We start from the raw sequence: 15,837 nt of genomic DNA, 5'->3' as shown, positions 1-15,837 counted from the left end.
TTATAAATTGTAATGCTCATTTAACATAACTTGGTTATGTGTCCACACCTGCACACAGGGTCTATTTCATATATTGTCATGAGCACAGCGAACTGTATTATCTGAATGTGCCAGAACATACTCTCAAACACTCATAGTGACAGAATAAATTGGTGAGTCTTTCTGAGAGAAAATCGAGCAAAATCTTTCGACACTAGTAATTCTAGTAAACTAGCAGTAGTAAACTAGTAATTTGACATCTAGGAATTTGTTTTTTAGATTTGCTGACACGTGCACAGATACACAGAAGCTCATTGTAGTATTGTTCCTAACAGGGAGAGAAAAAAGAAGCAACTGACAGCAGTTAAAGGGGTCAAGTTAATAGATTATGGGGCCACTATTGTAATTGCTCTGAAATGAGAATAGTATTAAATCAGAGTTTGTGCTATTCTCAACGTCATAAACACACAGACACACACACACACAGGCACACACACATTCCCCAAAGAAGAAATTGAAAATTGTCCTTTATGAGGCAGTTGGCTGGAGTTGCTTTCTTCTGCAGTCTTAAAACTTACCCTGAGAAGATGTGGTATATATATACCATGGAATACTACTCAGCCATAAAGAAAGACAAAATCGTCCCATTTGCAACAACATGGATGGACCTGGAAGGTATTATGTTAAGTGAAATAAGCCAGAAAGAGAAAGACAAACAGGGCATGATTTCACTCATATGTGGAAGATAAACCAACACACGCACAGATAGAACTGTTTGGTGGTTACCAGGGGCTAGGGGGGTGGGGGATGGGCACAAGGGTGGAGGGATGCACTTATATGATGACTGATAAATAATAATGTACAACAAAAATTTCACAATAAAAAAAATAAAAAAAGAAAGTAAAGAGAAAAAAAAAAAACTTACCCTGAAAAAGGATTCAAACAAAGTTACAGTTAAACATGAAGGGAATCCATGCAACCTTTCCTTGTGCAAAATTTAAACAGATTAAAAAAAAAACTGTCCCTCTGGAACAGCTGGCTGAATGATGGTGGTGACATATTTACCTCACTAATGACTACTATGACCATGTGACTTGACATCCATGTGACATTCTGAGGGGTGTCGACAAGCATCCTTAATGCCAAAGACTGAAAATGACCAAGGGTCCACCTGAATCTCTGCTTTCTCAGCCATCTCAAAACACATGTGGTGGCAGGTAGTAAGGCCAAAGAAAGTCCTTTCTGAAAAGTTTACAGTGCCACACACTCTCAGATGGACTCTTTGGTCTCGCCGTCTTCTGCAATCTGAGCAGAGCACAGAGCAGGGCAACCAGACAGGGAGGACCCAGAGCTCTGAGGACAGTCTCACCATTGGGTTTATGTGGACAACGTGACCATCTGCATTTACTAACCTGGAATAACCACTGGTGGGATACACCATTATCACTTCTGTTGCTTCACCATGAGCAAGTCAACAGGAGTGGAAATGAAGAGTCCCATGCAATGGCATATAGGGGCGAGAGGTGAAACCCACAATACAGAATCCTAGAGCTGTAAGAGGCCACAAAAGCTATCGCTTGTCTTTACTTTGCATGGACTTACTCATGCTATCACATAAAATCAGCTGTACATTCCTTTCTAAATCTAGAGAATGATTTCTCCAAATGTATAATATTTTACACTTCCTCTCATTATTCATACAAATGGGTAGTTCAAAATTTTTTATGTCTGCTATCTGGAAGCGAAAGCAGCAGAGCTTCCTGTCATTAGGATAAAGCTCATCCCAACCTCCATCCTTTGTCCCTTCCTACCTAAGGCTGTCCTGAATTCTACTCTTCCCACCAGATCCCACAGGTTCCAAGGCCTCCAGTTGCACAGATGTCACACAACTGTCACCACGAACCAAGGAAGACTTGTTTTGGTGTTAACAGAGGAGAGCAGATTTAGTAACCTCAGAATCCTGCCTACCTTAATACTATGTCTCCAGAAAAAACAAAAATCTTTCTCCCCCGTATTTTCTCTCATCAACAGTTACAAGTTAAATGCAAATGCCAGGAAGTTTATGAGAAGGCGATCAATATTGGAACGACTTGCAAGGAAATTCCACCCTGAAATACGAAATGGCCAAAATTCATAGGCAGAGCCCATTCACGGTGCTTTACAATTCATAATAAAAACAGATCCCAAACTCAGGTCCCCTGAGGAATTTTAGCTTCCACTAAATTATGTTTTTACCTGCTTAAGAAAAAATTGAGGAAAGAAAAGCTAGAGGGAAGCTTGATGGCTGGAGGAGAAAAGCATCCTTCCCACCTCCCCTGCTCATCCCTCAGCCACTACACATCTGAAAAGAAAAGCAACATCATCCGGGATGACACAACTTTTTAGGATGACTTTTTTGGGAAATAAATAGATTTTTGGAAACTTACTCCCCATCAGCTTCAAAACAGGAGTGTTTCTGATGAAGTTAAACTGATGAATAGCAGTGACAAGGGCTTGAGCCTTAAAGAGCTTCTAGAAATAGCTTCCCTCCCACTCAGAAGAACCCTACACCCTCTACCTCCCCAACAGCCTGCCCCAGAGGAAGAACTAGTTCCATTTCCTAACCTGGGAGATTTCAGGGCCTTTCTTTCTGAAGAAACAATTTCCATGGAAATTCCAAAAAGTTTTTAAAAGAGAAAAATATGATATTTAGAGATCACTAATTCCTTTACTAAAAGGCTTTTAAAACTCGCACGCTACTTTTTTTTGTTGGAATAGGAACAGACCTACTCATGTTCTTCAATGGAAAAACCAGTGTTACTAGTAAGGAATGGAGGCGGTATTCAAATTCAGACAACCCAGTTCTTGAATCACTGTGTGCACAGTCTCTCTGACTCAACCAACCTTTACTAAAACCCGCTAGGTACAAAACACACTTCCAGACAGACTCGCTACTTATTAGTCAACAGATAAGCTCTGAACAATGCAACAATTAAGTGTAATAAAAAGTTTTAATGGACTTCTAAAACAGGGTCTGTGGGTAAAAAACAAATATAAAATATTCATTAGTGATTCTGAACCTATCTGGAATTTTGGCACCCTATGGCTGTTTGATTTCGTGACTCTTTTCTACCTTAAACTTGCTGCTTTGTGGTTCATATTTGGAACTGACACTTCGAGTGAAATAAATATTTGCTTTCAGACTCATAGATCTGCCCTTGAGATAACCAGAGCTTTTCCCAGTGCCCCAAGCCAGTGCCGGGAACTGGAGTTCACAATGCAGACTGACGCCATTCATACGACCACATTTAATTAATTTATGTGTTATCTGGGACAGAAGGAGTTCGGCGTCAGCAGCTCACAGGTCAGAACGCCCTTAGAATCCCACTAGATGAGCCTACCCAATACTCCTGCTAACAGCCTTCCTCCAGGAGAGTGGACCCTGAACAATTCTCAACAGTCTGACTAGAAACATTGGAAAAGCCATTAGGAAAACCCTGAAACTAATAGAGTGTTTTCTCTGGCTAGAAACACTGCTGCTAAAAATAACACAATGGAAAACATATTTGTCTCTTACATACAATGGATGTAGAATATAATTATGGGCTGTTTCGCTCTGGGATGTAGACAGGGAGGGAGGTGCCAAGATCTAGAATACAAAAGGAGAAAAGTGTGTCCAGCCCCTCACTCCCTGTGGCGATTCCCACAGCCCCTCGGTGACTTGGTTTCCTGCTCAGGCTACCTGTAACAGCAAAACCTTGGGAGGCAGGTAAGAGTTAAAATTGTTTAAGTCTGTGAAGTGACTTGAGCTGCTCCCAACAGGTGCCAGTAAAAAGTAAATTGATAGGGGCTGGCCCGGTGGCGCAAGCGGTTAAGTGCGCGCACTCCGCTGCGGCGGCCCGGGGTTCGCTGGTTCGGATCCCGGGCGCGCACCGACGCACTGCTTGGTAAGCCATGCTGTGGCGGCATCCCATATAAAGTGGAGGAAGATGGGCACCGATGTTAGCCCAGGGCCGTCTTCCTCAGCAAAAAAAAAAAGAGGAGGATTGGCGGATGTTAGTTCAGGGCTGATCTCCTCACAAAAAAAAAAAAGTAAATTGATACTCCTTCTCTGACCTATCTAGAAAAAGTGTCACAAACATAATTAATGTAAAAACACGAATATCCTAGCTCCTTTGACACACTTAACATTTGGTATTTTCATTAATTTACGGAAATAATTGTTGCCACTAGGAGTTATTTCAGGAACACATTAATTTTTTTTCTGGACCCCTAAAACGAGAAAAAAAAATAGCAGCAAATGGAGAAGGGCAGTTTATTGTGTTGTCTATTTCAGTATCTCTCTGAGATATGATTTCTTCATCTGTAAAGTAGGAATAAAAAGATTCTGCTAATCTTACTGGGCTGTGGCAATGCCAAGATAAAGTCAAGGATGTGAAAACACTTTATTAACAGTCCAGTGCACATACGTAGTAAATAAAAACAATCGCTAACACGTGGAGCGTGAATTCCGAGCACTGTCGCTACATGTATTTTGTCATTTAATCCTCACTTGTCACTATTATTACCCCCAATTTATGGAGGAGAAAACTGAGGCTTAAAGACATGAATTTCCTTTCCCAAAGTTACACTGGTAGTAAGTGGTGAAGCCAGGACTCAAAACCCAGGCGATCCAATGTTAGGGGCACAGTTCTTTGTCACTCAACTGTTCTTCAAGAACGGCAGTAACACAATAATCTATTACGAATATCAGTTCCGACGCTAATCCATATTATCTGATTGCAAAATTCCAGGCAGTCCGCATTCTCACACATTAGACAGTTTTACAAATATTTCCATGCCTGCCCCCTTGCTCCTGAATAGTTTTGGTTTCAAAAGCCTGAATTCCCATTTCCCAGGTATCTTTAAATGGTTCTTAACTCTGTGCTCTAACCTTCCACAGTATATGCAACAAACAAATATGTTTTTCATCTCTTTTTAAGCTGGGTGGTGGACCTAACTACTCACATCACAGCCTGATGTCCCCACACTAACCCCTGTAAGTCAACTTTGTGGGTCTATAGCTCCCTTTAGAGATTGTTATCATATGGATATTGCTGGCAAGACTGTTGACTTAGTCTCACTAGTAACCGAGGCAAACAGAAAGACCGTCCCACCAAAGCGAGGTCTCCTTTTTAAAGCAGGCTTTAAAAACTACTTTTATCAACCATTCCCCCCACACTAGAAGCCTTTATCTGTCATCTTAGAATTCACAAGTCCTGCTTCCCTAAAGTCCAGAAACTCTGATAGCTCAAACAAGGTATTTTTCTAGTCTCGTAAAATGCCTTCGTGAGAAAAGTATACAGACACACTTAAGAAAAAAAAAAGTGTGATGTTCACAAACCTGACTGTTTCTGTAACATTCCATGGGTTATATTTCTGGCATTTTACAACTTGAAAATACAGAAATACGCGTAGTCCCAATTTCAGATCTAAGAGTTAAAAGAAAAAGAAACCAGCATCTGGGAATAATCCATAAATACATATAGTATATCAATTCTCAGATCATCCTTCTAACCCCTATCTATGGCATTTTTATCACATTATTCACAGGGCATAATCAGCATAATGCATAACGCATCACTTGTTTTTTAGCTCTATTCAAAAATCTCAGTTCATTCAATAAAAAAGCTCTGAAAAAAACAGCCCCGAAGCAGGCACATTCTGTGTGGGAAAGCTGTACTTACTGGTTCCGTTCTTCCTGCCAAGACAACAATGCAGAGAAACAGACCTCAATGTTTCCATATAATTTTTGGCAACAACTCAAAAGAAAAAAGTGCATATTTACCTGTACCCAGAGCTCCACAGGTGAGGCGGCAGTTAAAGTAGAAAATCTAATTCGTCTTCTGGAAGTTTTTGTCTCTAATGGACTGCAGGGTCATCATTCCGAGCTGTCAGGTAAACCCCCCCTCCATGTCTCCACCGTTTTCTTTTGCAGTTTTTCCCAGCGAAACTCCTGTCATTTGCATAAAACCTACTTCTAGCCTATAGGACTTTTTGAGTAGCTACTTGTTAAATTGGCTGTCTTGACATGCTCTTTCAAGCATGACATCATAAATCTCCATGGAAACGCTAACCCCACCTGCCTACATGCCAACGTTACCTGTCAGGCGAAGACTTAAACAATCGTCTGAAATTGTTCATTAATGAAACCCTTTTAGGGGCTTTGGATCTCTGCACAGTATAATTTGTGCTGTTGGCAGAAACTTAGCCAAGAGTGATGGCTTCATTTTTCAAAGCCTGAGCTGTTTTGCAGAAAACAATGATCAAAATTATAGGCATTCATTAATCTGCCCCTCCCCGTCTAACAACGCACTTAATGGGTTGAAGAAAAACCTACAGTGCCACATGTGCCTCTCTCTGCAGGATAAAGTTACGTTGAAAATGTAGGTTTTGAAAAACCTTCAATTGATAGTTCTAAGGCTTTTCCACTCTGCTCTCCCGGCAAGGCAACCCCCTTCCTAGTTTTTACCAGCAAAACTTGTACAACAGGTTCCTTGCCGGAATGTATGTGTGTGTGTGTGTGTGTGTGTGTGTGTGTGTGTGTGCATTTTCTCTTGGCCTTTGTGGTTGCAGAGGTGGTAGGAGGTGTTGAGAATTTTTTAACTCTTTCCTAACATACTCACATCTCTTGTACGTTTGTCTTAGCTGACATAAGTTATGAGAAGAACGTCGAAATCGACGTTCTTGGGTTTTCTTGAGAATGGTCAACAGGCTCTAAGATATTCAATCTTTCTTCCAACCCTTCACTTTTCACTAATGTCTGAATAAAGCTTTGGACAAATTTCTGCCAAATTCGTGCCCAACTCCTCTTGGTGACCCTGGACTCTACACTCTTTTCTTCTCACCTCTAAATTTACCGCAGACACGCCTCACATTCCCAAGTCTAAAACTACTCACCCCGAGGGACCAGAAAGGTTTGAATGGGATTTGCTGCAAACCCATGAGAGCTTATAATGATGTTATCAAATGGCTGTCAAATGCCATAGCAGAAAGTTCTTCCGTGGGACTGAGCAGGAAGCCGGCGAGCACTTGAAGGCAGCCTGAAGCAGAATCTGCTACAACACAGCAGAGTCTCTGAAGCCGCAGGAGCTGAAAGCGCAGCCTGCTTTAACTTGCCACAGAGCCTGCTGCAAACTGCAACAGACTCACAGCGTCTGTCCTCCAAGGTCAGAGAGCAAATTTTAACCCCCACACCTTGCTGAGCCCGCCCAGGTGTTTGCAGAGAGAGCAATCATAGATGAAAGCTCTCCGAATGGCTCTTTTCCAAAAAGGAATTGTAAATGCTTTCAAACCCCTCCTCTGACTATTCTGAGAGTTTTGCATTGCCATAGTTCACAGTCAACAGATAGAACCTTACCTTCCAAGGGAACCAGGAACTACTCTGGTTTAATACAGCAGCCCGAGCTGGAACACTCCTCGGAGGCAAGACTATTGTGAGAGATCCAATTACTACCTCTGTGAGATGAAAATACATCCAGATTAAGCCCATGCTTGTGCTTTACCCAGTGGGGCACACACACAACGTGAAACAAACAAAAACAAGACATAACCAGATCTGGGCTCTATTCGGCGAAATCCGAAGATAGGGTGGAGGCACGATTCAATTACGGTTATTCCTCAAAGTTCCATTAGAGAGAGGAGCATGCGAACGTTGATTCAGCAGTCAGAGTGCTTATAAATTACACAAAATCTTCCCTTTGGGTTATTTAGGAAATTACAATATCTCAGCTTTTACTTACTGAATTCAAGCTTGGAAATGAGGGTGAGAAGAGTCAGAATCTGAAAGTCAGGCAAATGGAGACTGTCATAGAAAGAACTCAGATGGGAAAGCCACCTGATTAAGCCATTCATCAGCAGGCGGGCTGAGGTAAACACCGACAGAAGAGCTGGTAACCAACAGTGACATCATTATGATGATGATAGGATCTTGAAATAGTTAGAGCAGGGAAAGCTCTGGACAACAACAATCTCAGCAATAAGGACAACATACATGTGAGGGCTGGCTAGAAATGCCAAGGCTTGCTTAGATGTGACCAGTCCAGTAATGATTTTTCCTACCACCCCCAAATGAGGAAATAACAAGCTGGACTAAGCTTTTATAGCGTGCAATTTGCCTGATAGCAACTGAGCACCACATAACCAAGTCAGAGCTCAATAAATGCATGTGGATGCGCTATTTTGTTTCTAAATTTAGCAATCTCAGAAGTAGCTATGATCAACTTGGATAGCAAATAAGATTCTTTCTCTTGAATTGGTTTCAACAAAACTTTTATAACAGATAAAAAACTGCTTATAACAGACGTAGAAAAAGCCCATGAAAATATAAGAATACAAATAACTAGTGAAAGAGGTTGGCTTTAACCCTTTATGGCCTGAAATTTTGTTTCTTAAAAAACATGAGTTAGAAGTTGTCACATAGAAAAGGAATACTTCTTTGAGTAGGAAAAAACAATACTTTTATCATTAAAATAACCAATCCTTACCTCATTTAAGCCTCACAACAATAGTATGATGCAAGGATGATTATGATCCCCACGTTATAGATGGAGAAAGTGAGCCTCACAGAGGTTGGGTAATTTGAGTAAGTTGACATGGCTACTAAGGGTTGGAGTCTCCATTTGAACCCAGGCAGACCCAAGACTTGAATCCAAAACACATGTGCTTAACCACTAGGTACTGTTATCCCTACTTTAGTAAAATTACTCATCACTGGAGATACTAAAATCTTCACTAAACTAAGCCACACTGAAAGGATTTTTTAGTAGACTAACCTAAAGGTCATATTGGATTGCAAAGGGTAAACAGAGACCTTCTGCAGATCCACCCAGAGATACTAAGCCAACAGATGGGACTGGGGTCGGGAATAGTCCAGACGGGGAGAGTCTATCAGCACAGCAGCAGCAACAGAATGGTGGCATTTATGTAGCTTCCGGCTGTATGGAGGCCTGTAAGGACTGCGCAGAGTAGGATTAACACTACAACTCATGACCCCAGGACAAACAGACCACTAGGATGCAGATAAGGCTAATGAAACAGCAGACTGTTGAGAAAGGTCTGCAACCCGAAGTTCTGGTTTAAAGAAAAACTGACAAACACTAAAAAGAAAAAACCAAGTCTATATTTCATATGTCAAGAACACAGTATCTCACCAAAAGAATAAGGGCACTTGAACTTTTGAGTGAAACAATGGAAACCAACTGTGGTCATTCCGTAATGCTAAGTCCTTGAACTTGAGCTCTGTTTGTATTAGGAGTTGTTGTTTGCTTTAGAAATTATCCATTCACACTTCGTCAACTTTTTGCTATGGTGCTGAGCTGATGGTTAATTTTATGTGTCAACTTGGCTAAGCTACGTTGCCCAATTGTTTGGTCAAACACCAGTCTGGATGTTGCTCTGAAGGTATTTTTTTACATGTGATTAACATTTAAATCAGCAGACACTGAGTCAAGCAGGTTACCCTCCAGAGTGTGAGTGGGCCTTGTTCAATCAGTTGAAAGCCTTAAGAGCAAAGATTGAGAGCTCCCAAATAAGGAATTCTGACTTAAGAATGTAACACAGAAACCCTGCCTGAGTTTCCAGCCTGCAGATCTTGGACTTAAGGCTGCAACGTCAACTCACCTGAATTTCCAGATCACGGGGCTGCTCTACAGATTTCAGACTTGCCAGTCCCTACAACTATGTGAGCTAATTCCTTAAAATAAATCTCCCTCTCTCTCTTTCTTGCTCTCTCTCCCTAACCTATTGGTTCCGTTTCTCTGGAGAACTTTGATTAATAGAGCAGATAATGCCAATATGTATCTGTCCAGTCTTCTTTTCTGGCTTAGATTCCAGCTGTCCCCTAACTCCAATTATTTAACAGTTATTTTCACTTGGAGCACCTGCTGTCATTTCAAATGCAGCCTGTCAAGACTGAAACTCAAGTGATAGTTTAGTGTTTACTGAGGATGAACTGTATTTAATAAAGAATAGTTATATTTGCTGTCAAATTAAGATGAAAGAATATAATCAATTCACTGGTTATTACACTAAATATCAATGGACTGAATTTTCCCATTAAAAGACAAAGACTAACAGATTTGTGCTAAAAAAGCAAAACCAAGTTATATGTAGTTTCTAATAAATATACTTATTATTAATGAAGAAAAGTTGAAAATAGATGAGTAAGCCATACCAGACAAATGCAAACCAATGTAAAGCAAGAGTGATAATATTAATATTAGGAAAAGTTAACAAACATTAAACAGAATAAAGAGGTCATTTGGTGACACAAAAAGACACAATGTATGAAGAGAGATGATCATCATAAATTTGTCTGCAACAAACAACATAACAACTAAAAAATTGTAAAGCAACAATTCTTAGGAATGCAAGGAGAATAGGATAAAAATACAATTATAGTGAAACTTTATTATCCTTTGTTTAGAACTGAACAGCACTAGAAAAATAAAATAAGGACTGAGAAGAAATGAACGATACAACAAACCTGATATATATATATATGTTTGTATGTGTATATATAATAAATACAAAATAGATAATTTTAATGAATATTAATGGAACACATAAATATCAATTGTGTATTTGACTATTCAAAAAACAGTTTAAAAAATCCTTAAACAAATTTAAAAGTAGGAATTTTACAGACTGCATTCTTTGATCACATCTAATAAAATTATGACTAAATAATGATAATCTTAACTACTTGGAAATGAAATATTCCTATGCAACCCTTAAATCAAAGAAAAAAATCAAAGTTGAAATTTTCAACTTTCTTTAAGGCAATGAAACAGGAAATATTTCATACAAAACTGCAGGACACAGCCCAAGCTCGTGTTAGGAAATATATGCCCTTAAATGCCTTCATTATTAAACAAGAAATACTGAAAATAAATAAACTTAATACTCATTTTAAGAAATTATAAAAGACAACAAAGATAAGTTTAAAAATTGGGAAAGGGCAATTAAGATAAAAGCTGAATATAATGAGATAGCAAACAATAACCTGGGAAAGACAAATAAATACAAACTGATTGAAAAAATTACTAAAAGAGACAAAGCCAAGAGACTGCAAAAATGACATCTGCTCTCTAGAAGCTTCTACAGGCACTAAACTTCTTGGTACTTAACTAGAAGTAAAACAGATGTTGTATGGAGTATTTGGAGAGAGAATCATGGAGATGGGACATGTATATGCTACACTGGGAAGAGCAACGGTTCTCATACTTTTAATATTCAGCACACTTTCATATAGGAGAATGTTCTGGTCCAGTTGAAATGTTTAAGAACAAAAAGGAAAGACAGAAGGAACAAAGGAAGGGGAAGGAGGGATGCAAGGAGGACAAAGGACCCAAAAGATCAAATCAGTCAGCAGTAATTACAGCGTGTACAACCCATTCATTTCTCACTATGTACAACCACTATGTATAGTACCACCCCATCCACTGGCTCTCCCTTCAGCGTCTTGGTGCTGTTTGAGTAGCACTGTTGACCGCCCCAGCTGTGATCTTGGTAAGTATCCACGACGCAAAGTCCTTGCAAATTCCATTAACCCAGAAATACTTCTTTGGTGCAAGCATGACACACTGTGAAGCCTCTTACCTACTGCAGTAAGTTGCATCCCCTTCCACACTTTGTCAAAATCAACGTCTCAATTCAAAGTTCCATCTGATAGCCTCACAACATTACACACTGTTCACAGTTCACCTTCACACCTGCGCGAGGTTTGAGGCATACCCCTTGAAAACTTCAGATTAGGCAAATGGAAGGAAGCAGAAAGGGTAGGTCTGAGAAGACAAAGATGCTGAGATGGGAATGCAAAATGAGGTTGGTGCTAAAGTGGGGCCCTGAGAGGACATATCTGGGAGAGTTTCAAAAGGAAGACACTACAGAATTTCATTGAAAAGTCCATTAAGTGCCAGAACAAATCTTTTCCACCAAATTCCATCCCCACCAGTGGATCCCAAGAGTTAACACTGTGGTGTCCTTTTCCACCCATTCCCCTCATGATGGTGACTAATGGTACTTCAGTGGTAGCTCTGTGGTCCTTCAGTGGTTCCACACAACATGGACAGATGACACAGAGAGCTTAGCTACTTGCTCAAGATCTCACACAGGTAGGAGCAGAGTGAGAACCAGAACCCAGATCTTGGGGTGCCCTGTTGGGTGTTCTTGCCTTTTCTGCTACACCTGCTGCGGCCCTTCATAACCTCATCCTTGTCCAATCAGTCACCAAGTCATTCCATTTTTCTTTTGAATATCTGATGTGTCCTTCTTCAATTCTGGCTGAGCTCCACTCCCCCAGCCCCTACCCTGGGCCTTATCACTGCGGCCTGGACTCCGCAACCACTTCCAGGCCAGCACCCAGGCTTTTCCCATAGTCCCTCCTATGTAGCGCTGAAAAGCTAACTTTTAAACTTTGCTTTTATTCCACTTGCACACTAAAGCTATAATGGTGCCTTGTGTCTGCCACAGAGCTTTCTGCTTATCTTTCAAGACCAAACACAATCTGTCTTCTCTCTGCTTGATACCACTAACTTCCCTCTTCTCCAAATGACACTTCTGCCTCACTTGGACAGGCCTACCCATTGATTCACAGAGAAGCGACCTCCATTCTTGTCTAAGCGTTGTCTCTTCCTGCCCTCCCTCCTCCATCAGAATGCCTCCATGCTTTCATTCTATTCATTAAGATCATAATCTGTCCAAGGAGAACAGATTGATGGTTACTGGAGGAGAAGGAGGTGGGGAGAGGGCAAAAGGGGTAACGGGGCACATACGTATGGTGACGGATAAAAACTAGTCCATTGGTGGTGAGCACAATGCCGTCTATACAGAAATTGATATATGATAATGCACACCAGAAATTTACACAATGTTATAAGCCAATATGACCTCAATAAAAAAAAATTTTTTTAAATCACAATCTGTCAATATCCTTGCCATAGATATTTAGGAATACCTACTGTGTACTAGGCGGTGAGAAAATAGAGAGAATTAGGACAAGTCTCCTGTTCCCAGAGCCCTCAGTCATTCCAAGAGACTCCGTTCAAATTCTGATCTCCTGTGTGAATCTTCCTTTACGGCTCTGAGTCTCAGCAGGCTTTCGAGTTACATACCACTATTTCCTAATGTGTCCCATAAAACAAAAGTCCACAAAACAATAATTCTGTGGTCAAATCAATTTGGGAAACACTGCATATTTCATTCCTCACCCGTCTACTCCCAAATGTCCTCCTGAGGTTCACAATGTCATTTGGCATATTAAAAGATCTGACCAGGGGCCGGCCCCACGGCCTAGTGGTTAAGTTCCACACACTCCGCTTTGGTGGCCTGGGTTGGGTTCCCAGGTGCGGATCTACACCACTCGTCAGTGGCCATGTTGAGGCGGTGACTCACATACAAAATAGAGAAAGACTGGCACGGACGTTAGCTCAGGGCGAATCTTCCTCAGCAAAAAAACAAAAACAAAAACACTAAAAAAAAAAGATCTGACCATTCCTGCAGTGTAGAAATTAATTTAACCTTGGTTAACCAAGAATGTCTCCAAATTAGAAACGATTTCCCCATTCCCCAAACAGCTATTAATAGCCTGGAGATCTAGGATTCTGTAGAACATACTTTTCCAAAATGCTGGTCTAGACCATTGCAATTTAGAACGTACACAGTTTCATGCTATCCTAACATGTACTGGCCTCAACTTCCCAACTAGAGTGGCTTCCTCTTCATGAGAAGAGTCTGACATGCATTCAATGCCTACTACGGTGCAGATGTATTATCTCATCTAATCCTCACCTCAACAGAATTGTTTGTCTCATTTCTTTGGTTAAGAAAAAGCCTCAGGGAAATGGAGTGACTCACCTCCAATCACACAGCTAAGAGTGTCCCAGCATACAGAAACTCAGTTATATTGGACCCAAAAGCTGGTACTCTTTCCACTAAAGAGATGTATCCTTCGCAGGGCAGCTATTGTGTACTTGTTATATACTGCCTGACGCTGAGCTAGCGTAGGTCCATGATAAATAACCATTGACTGAATTAATCCAGGAAAACACCTGCAGGAGGATGAATAATAATAATAGCAAAGAAGCGAGCCTCATGAGTGAGAAGAGGAAAGACAATTTAGACGTTCGCAATAGGAGTTCTGCATTGACGTGCTGGACTGAATCACACTGGTCTTTTTTAGATCCCTCAATACTGAAAATTTCCATCTAATTTGGTGGCAATTTCCTCTAGGTTTTGCTGATTATCACTTTCCAGGAGTCTCCCACCACCGCGTAGCGAAACTTCGCTTCCTGACTCCCCCTTACTTTCCCATCTACTCCCAGGTTTCCCAGTAGAATCTTATTCTGATTTTCTGGCAGAGCTCCTCTTAATATAGCATTGTTCTCAAAATGCATTCTCTTGCTCTTCCACGACACTAATTAAAATGAAAGCTAACGCAGAGGCGGATGGCACCCAATTAAACATGGATCAAAAGCCACGTGTTATGAATGATCCCCATGTGGGATTCTTTCTCCCTTTTTCTGTATTCTGTATGATTAATGTCAACTTGAAGTCAATTTTGGAACTAAAATTGCAACCCCTTGAATTTAGTCTTTTTGATCACTGAGTCCCTGCCACAAGATGTCCTACTATGTAATATTCCAAATCTTCTGAAATGTGCTTCCACCACCCTTTAAGTCACAATTCAAAATATCGGTCCTCTGGGAAACATTTCCAGGCTAGCTCCTTCATCTGGTCTCTTAAGTAGCATCATGTTAAGTATTAGACTGCTCTTTCTGGTTAATTTTTTACTATTGTTGTTCATCATGTCCAAAGTTAGATGACTGTTGTTTCTAACCACATTCTGATTTCCCTTAGACATATGCAACATTATTTGGAATTTCTGAGAACAAGAAATTTTTTTATATGATTCTTTCAATCCTATCATAGTCTTTCACAGGCCTCCAGCAGTTCATTAAACACATACTCGTATATACACTAATATAAATTCTCTAAATACAGTGTGTACTTCTGTTATGACATTTGCTCCTTCCATTTGGAGATGTTGCTCTGGCAATGGGTAACATCTTCTCAATTTTTACCTTTCTTAGATGCTCATCACTATTTATGCCACTGCCTCTTGAGTGCTGAATTCCTTTTCTTCCCCAAATTACTAAAGGCTGATCTAATCAGAAGGCCGGCATTTCAGTCTTTCCAGGATCACCGTTAAATTTCATACTTATTGATACCGGGCAAACTGGTCCCCCATTCTAGTCCTTCTCCATTTCCTTGGTGTTCTAGAACATCTTTCGATTCAGTCACCCACCAGAGACACGGTGTAATCTGGAGGTCAAGAGCGAGGCCCCCACAGCCAGATAATAGGATTTAAATCCTGGCACTGCCACTTACTTGCTGTGTTACCTTGGACAAGGTCTAACTGCTCTGCGCCTCAGTTTCCCATTTTGTTAAGGAGAGTTAATAATCGTGCCCAGCCCATAGCGTTGTTGGGAGGATGGAATGTGCTAATATGTATAAAGAGCAATAGAGCCACAATTTTAGCTGATGCCAATAATAAGTCCTCCTTGTAGTCTTTTCCACTTTCTTATCACTATAACCTGTAGTTGATAAAACTTTTTAGCACTAAAAAGTGCTGAATATGTAACAAAATTCTCCATGTTCCCAGCAGTCTGTGTAGGGTATTTCTTCCCTCCTCTTATTGTAATCTGTTATGATTATTTGCTCCACATACATTGTATTAGATTTCTTAATTGCTAAGAAGTTGTTTGTTTTTTCCTAAAGGTCTAGGTAAAAAATTGGTCTGTACACTCATATTCAGTCATTAGTTCAAACAGCTAAATG

The 15,837-nt window shown here is 40.5% G+C and overlaps 1 protein-coding gene across 8 annotated transcripts in view; it reads right to left on the bottom strand.

Moving 5' to 3' along the window:
• Positions 1–15,837, bottom strand: part of KIAA1217 (KIAA1217 ortholog) — a 293,303-nt gene that overhangs the window by 259,508 nt on the left and 17,958 nt on the right. Inside the window, exon 1 of one of the 8 annotated variants that reach the window (XM_058532578.1) lies at positions 5,786–6,521. The exons of the other annotated variants lie outside the window; for them this stretch is intronic. The gene's annotated coding sequence lies outside the window, so the exon portion shown is untranslated. Of the gene's footprint in view, positions 1–5,785; positions 6,522–15,837 lie in introns of those variants that run through there. 8 annotated transcript variants of the gene reach the window in all.

The sequence above is a fragment of the Diceros bicornis genome, chromosome 36, assembly GCF_020826845.1.
Source record: "Diceros bicornis minor isolate mBicDic1 chromosome 36, mDicBic1.mat.cur, whole genome shotgun sequence".
NCBI classification, from domain to species: domain Eukaryota; kingdom Metazoa; phylum Chordata; class Mammalia; order Perissodactyla; family Rhinocerotidae; genus Diceros; species Diceros bicornis.
This window is presented reverse-complemented; position numbering and strand designations above follow the sequence as displayed.